This window comes from Heterodontus francisci, chromosome 20, assembly GCF_036365525.1.
Source record: "Heterodontus francisci isolate sHetFra1 chromosome 20, sHetFra1.hap1, whole genome shotgun sequence".
NCBI lineage: Eukaryota > Metazoa > Chordata > Chondrichthyes > Heterodontiformes > Heterodontidae > Heterodontus > Heterodontus francisci.
Window position 1 is genome coordinate 11,536,001 of NC_090390.1, and position 6,000 is coordinate 11,542,000.

Sequence of the window (6,000 nt, forward strand, 5' to 3'; positions counted from 1 at the left end):
CCAGTCGTGGCCAAACCAGTGTTTTATAAAGGTTCATCATAACTTCCTTGCTTTTGTACTCTATGCCTCTAATCATAAAGCTCCGGATCCCTTTTGCCTTTCTCAACCTGCCCTGCCATCTTCAATAATTTGTGCACAAATACACCAAGGCCCTCAGCTCCTGCACCCCATTTAGAATTGCAGCCTTTATTTTATATTGTCTCTCCTCGTTCCTCTTACCAAAATGCATCACATCGCACCTCTCTGTGTTAAATTTCATCTGCTACGTGTCCGCACATTCCGTCAGCCTGTCTATGTCCTCTTGAGGTCTATCACTATCCTCACAGTTCACAAGTTTTGTGCCATCTGCATATTTTGAAATTGTGCCCTATACACCCAAATCTAGGTTATTAATATAGATCAAGAAACGCAGAGACCCAATCGGTAATTTTAATATTTAATAAAGATACCTCGCCATCTGTGTTTAGCTTTTTATCATTTAATACTTTAAAAGTACGAAAATAAGCAACGTGTATGAGTTGGAGGAATGTACCTGGTATTCAGTAGTATGGGGAGCTGCTTGCACTGTGAGAAATCTCTGGGCTCTAGCAGTACTGGAGAAAGGGGGAATAGTCCTGCGACTTGGGGAACTGGGTAAGAGGCCTACAGTTAGACAGCATGTGGGGAGGGAGGTGGGGGGATGGAAACAGAGATTCACCAGCACTATGGGAAGGGGCGGTGGGGGGACTAGGGCTTGGCTGCCTGGAGGATAACCTGGGGTTTGTAGGCAATGTGGGGAGAATGGGGAATATGGCCAAAGACATCGAGAGTTTCTATAGGGGATCACTGAATTCAGAGTTCAGTGATCACTCTGTGACTGTGCTTATCAATTAGAATGTGACAGCAAAACACTGATGCTAATCCCAAAACCTATTTCCCTCAAAAACACTCAAAATTCAAATCACTTATTAACTCAAATTGGATAAAGAGAGGTATTACTCCGGCCCCTGCTGCGATCGCTCAGATAGACTTATCTTCTGAAGTAAATAGTTGAAAACTAACTAAATTCATCCTCTAGTTTATATTAAAATTAAACATAAAAAATATTTATTACAGTTCAATCTGCAATTTGAACAAAAAACTGGATCAAGTGTGTAACCAGTAGTCTGTCACATCTGAGGTGTGGAGGGAGAGATCTTGGGAGCCCTCAATATTGACCCTGGATCCTTTGAAGTCTCATGGCATCAAGTCAAACATAGGCAAGGAAACCTCCTGCTGATTACCACCTACTGCTCTCCCTCGACTAATGAATCAGTACTCTTCTGTGTTGAACACCATGGTGAAGCACTGAGGGTACCATAGGCATAGATTATACTCACCAAGAATGGTTCAGTAGCACCACTACTGACTGAGCTGGCTGAGTCCTGAAGGACATATCTGCCAGACTGGACCTCCTGCAGGTGGTGAGAGAAAGGAAAAACCTACTGGACCTCATCCTCACCAATCTATGTGTTGTGGATGCATCTGTCTATGAGAGTATTGTTAGGAGTGACCACCGCACAGTTCCTGTGGAGACGAAGCGCTGTGTCTTCACACTAAAGATACCCTCTGTCATGTTGTGTGGCACTATCACCGTGCTAAATGAGATAGCTTCAGAACAGATCTAGCAGCTCAAAACTGTACATCCATGAGGTGCTGTGCAGTCCATGGCCCAGCATATCTCTCAAATTACCATCGAGCCAAGTGACTAACCCTGGTTCAATGAGGAGTGTAGGAGCAGCACAAGGCATACCAAAAAAAATTAGGTGCCGACCGATGAAGCTACAACACAGGACTACATGCATGCTAAACAGCAGAAGCAGCATGCTTTAGACAGCTAAGTGATCCCACAACTAATGGATCAGATCAAAGTTCTGCACTCCTGCTATATCCAGCTGTGAATGGTGATGGGGGAGTCCAGCACATCAGTGCAAAAGATAAGGCTGAAGCATTTGTAACAATCTTCAGCCAGAAGTGCCGAGTGGATGATCCATCTCGGCCTCCTCCTGAAGTCCCCAGCATCACAGAAACCTGAAGAACTAAAGCAATACCTCACTTCAAGGCATCCAGAATGTAAAGATAAATTGAAAGATTTCTTTGAAAGCAAAAAAAAAACAATGCAGTCATCAGAGAACTCAAACAACAAATATAGCATTGATTCCAGAAAAAAGCCCACAACATTGGACTGGAACTGATTCTTTCAACTGCTGTAGAAATGTGCAAAGTGATGGGGAGTGAAGATGCAGCAAAAAGGTTGAAGGCCTCCCTTTCAAGAGATATAAATGGCAATTGACAGACAGGCTTTGTGAACATAAGCAGTTTGCAATCCAACTCAATTAGCCAACTGACATTGGCAGCACAGCGCAATTATTAGCTTGCATTTGCTCTGTTTGGCTGGGGAAATTTTTTTGAAGATTCTTTTGTCAGGCGTTACCAGAACAAGCAATGGGTGAGGAAATATTCAAGTTACTGGAATTTCATGGAGTTGGAATCGCTTAAGTGAGAGAACTGTATTTCTGTTTGCGCAGACAGTGTTGCTTCTATAACAGGCAATAGGAGTAGTGTCGTTGCAAGAAGAAGAGCTGTACGCCCACAGGTAATGGTGACATTTTGTATTTTGCAACACCAAGGCCTCTGCTTCAAAAAAATGGAACCCAAAATACATGCTGTGATGAAGTAGTGGGATAGAGATCAGAGAATCTTGTTGCAAAAACCCAATCTCAGTTCTGAAATTTTCAAATGCCCTCAACCTCAACAGCATTTTGTGGGGAAGAGTTGCAGATTTTCATGACCCTTTGTGTAAAGAAGTGATTCCTGATATTATCTCTGAACAGCTCAGCTCAAATTTTCAGCTTATCCCTCCTTGTTCTGGACTCTCTCAGCAGTGGAAATGGTTCTTTTTGACCTTCAGCAGTACTTACTAGGGTGTTTTTCAATTTGTAGGAATACTTGAGGACAAGTTTAAAATTCTTTATTCATCTAAGATTTAGGTTTAGTATTTGTTTAAAACATTAGAGATGGTTTGAGTGTGAGAAAGTATGGACAAAAAGATTTTTTAATTCACTCATGGCCAGTGGGCGTCACTGGCAACGCCAGCATTTATTGCCCATCCCTAATTGCCCTCGAGAAGGTGGTGGTGAGCTGCCTTCTTGAACTGCTGCAGTCCATGTGCTGTACGTACAGCACCCACAGTGCTGTTAGGAAGGGTGTTCCAGGACTCTGACGCAGTGATGGTGAAGGAACAGCGATATATTTACAAGTCAGGATGGTGTGACTTGAAGGGGAATCTGCAGGTGGTGATGTTCCTATTTGCCTGCTGCCCTTGTTCTGGAGCATAAATATTTAAGATTGCAGCCGAAATGCTGTCAGGTCCCATAGTATTGCTGTATAGAGTGTGTTCAGCCATTTCTTGATATCATGTGGAGTGAATTGAATTGGCTGAAGACTGGCATCTGTAATGGTGGTGACCTCAGGAGGAGGCAAGATGGATCATCCACTCGACACTTCTGGCTGAAGATGTGCCTTGTCTTTTGCTCTGAGTGTTGGGCCCAGCCATCATTGAGGATGGGATGTTTGTACAGCCTACTCCTCCCGTTTTAAAAAAAATTGTTCATGGGACGTGGGCGTCATTGGTTATGCCAGCATTTATTGCCCATCCCTAATTGCCCTCGAGAGGATAGTGGTGAGCCGCTTCTTGAACCACTGCAGTCCGTGTGGTATAGGTACATCAACCATGCTGTTAGGCAGTTCCAGGATTTTGACCCAGCGACAGTGAAGGAATGGTGATATAGTTCCTAGGCAGGATGGTGTGTAGCTTGGAGGGGAACTTGCAGGTGGTGGTGTTCCCAGGCATCTGCTGTCCTTGTCCTTCTAGGTGGTAGAGGTCGCGGGTTTGGAAGGTGCTGTCAAAGGAGCCATTGTGCGTTGCTGCAGTGCATCTTGTAGATGGCACACACTGCTGCCACTGTGCGTCAGTGGTGGAGAGAGTGAATGTTTGTGGATGGAGTACCTATCAAATGGGCTGCTTTGTCCTGGATGGTGTTGAACTTCTTGAGTGTAGGAGCTGCACCCATCCAGGCAAGTGGAGATTATTCCATCACACTCCTGACTTGTGCCCTGTAGATGGTGGACAGGCTTTAGGAAATCAGGAGGTGAGTTACTTGCCGCAGGATTCCTAGCCTCTGACCTGCTCTTGTAGCCACGGTATTTATATGGCTACTCCAGTTCAGCTTCTGGTCAATGGTAACCCCCAGGATGTTGATAGTGGGGGATTTAGCGATCATAATGCCATTGAACGTCAAGGGGAGACAGTTAGATTCTCTCTTGTTGGAGATGGTCATTGCCTGCCACTTGTGTGGCACGAATGTTACTTGCCACTTATCTGCCCAAGCCTGGATACTGTCCAGGTCTTGCTGCATTTCCACACGGACTGCTTCAGTATCTGAGAAGTCGCAAATGGTGCTGAACATTGTACAATCATCAACGAACATCCCCACTTCTGACCTTATGATTGAAGGAAGGTCATGGATGAAGCAGCTGAAGATGGTTGGGCCTAGGACACTACCCTGGGCAACTCCTGCAGTGATGTCCTGGGGCTGAGATGATTGACCTCCAACAACCACAACCATCTTCCTTTGCGCTCAGTACAACTCCAACCAGCGGAGAGTTTTCCCCGATTTCCACTGACTCAAGTTTTGCTAGTGCTCCTTGATGCCATACTTGGTCAAATGCTGCCTTGATGTCAAGGGCAGTCACTCTCACCTCACCTCTTGAGTTCAGCTCTTTTGTCAATGTTTGAACCAAGACTGTAATGAGGTCAGGAGCTGAGTGGCCCTGGCAGAACCCAAACTGAGCAGGGAGAGAGACAGCGAGAGAAAGAGAGACAGCGAGAGAAAGAGAGACAGCGAGAGAAAGAGAGACCAGCGAGAGAAAGAGAGACCAGCGAGAGAAAGAGAGACCAGCGAGAGAAAGAGAGACCAGCGAGAGAAAGAGAGACCAGCGAGAGAAAGAGAGACCAGCGAGAGAAAGAGAGACCAGCGAGAGAAAGAGAGACCAGCGAGAGAAAGAGAGACAGCGACAGAAAGAGAGACAGCGAGAGAAAGAGAGACAGCGAGAGAAAGAGAGACAGCGAGAGAAAGAGAGACAGCGAGAGAGAGAGAGACAGCGAGAGAGAGAGAGACAGCGAGAGAGAGAGAGACAGCGAGAGAGAGAGAGAGACAGCGAGAGCGAGAGAGACAGCGAGAGCGAGAGACAGCGAGAGAGATAGACAGAGAGAGAGATAGACAGTGAGAGAGACTGACAGAGAGTGAGTGAGAAAGAGAGAGACAGCGAGAGAGAGAGAGACAGCGAGAGAGAGAGAGACAGCGAGAGAGAGAGAGACAGCGAGAGAGAGAGACAGCGAGAGAGAGTGACAGCGAGAGAGAGTGACAGCGAGAGAGTGACAGCGAGAGAGAGTGACAGCGAGAGAGAGTGACAGCGAGAGAGAGAGAGACAGCGAGAGAGAGAGAGAGACAGCGAGAGCGAGAGAGACAGCGAGAGCGAGAGACAGCGAGAGAGATAGACAGAGAGAGAGATAGACAGTGAGAGAGACTGACAGAGAGTGAGTGAGAAAGAGAGAGACAGCGAGAGAGAGAGAGACAGCGAGAGAGAGAGAGACAGCGAGAGAGAGAGAGACAGCGAGAGAGAGAGACAGCGAGAGAGAGTGACAGCGAGAGAGAGTGACAGCGAGAGAGAGTGACAGCGAGAGAGAGTGACAGCGAGAGAGAGTGACAGCGAGAGAGAGTGACAGCGAGAGAGAGTGACAGCGAGAGAGAGTGACAGCGAGAGAGAGTGACAGCGAGAGAGAGTGACAGCGAGAGAGAGTGACAGCGAGAGAGAGTGACAGCGAGAGAGAGTGACAGCGAGAGAGAGTGACAGCGAGAGAGAGTGACAGCGAGAGAGAGTGACAGCGAGAGAGAGTGACAGCGAGAGAGAGTGACAGCG

At 46.8% G+C, this 6,000-nt stretch overlaps 1 protein-coding gene across 1 annotated transcript in view; it reads right to left on the bottom strand.

The window, feature by feature from the left end:
- Positions 1-6,000, bottom strand: part of rufy2 (RUN and FYVE domain containing 2) — a 347,850-nt gene that overhangs the window by 23,054 nt on the left and 318,796 nt on the right. The window lies entirely within an intron of this gene.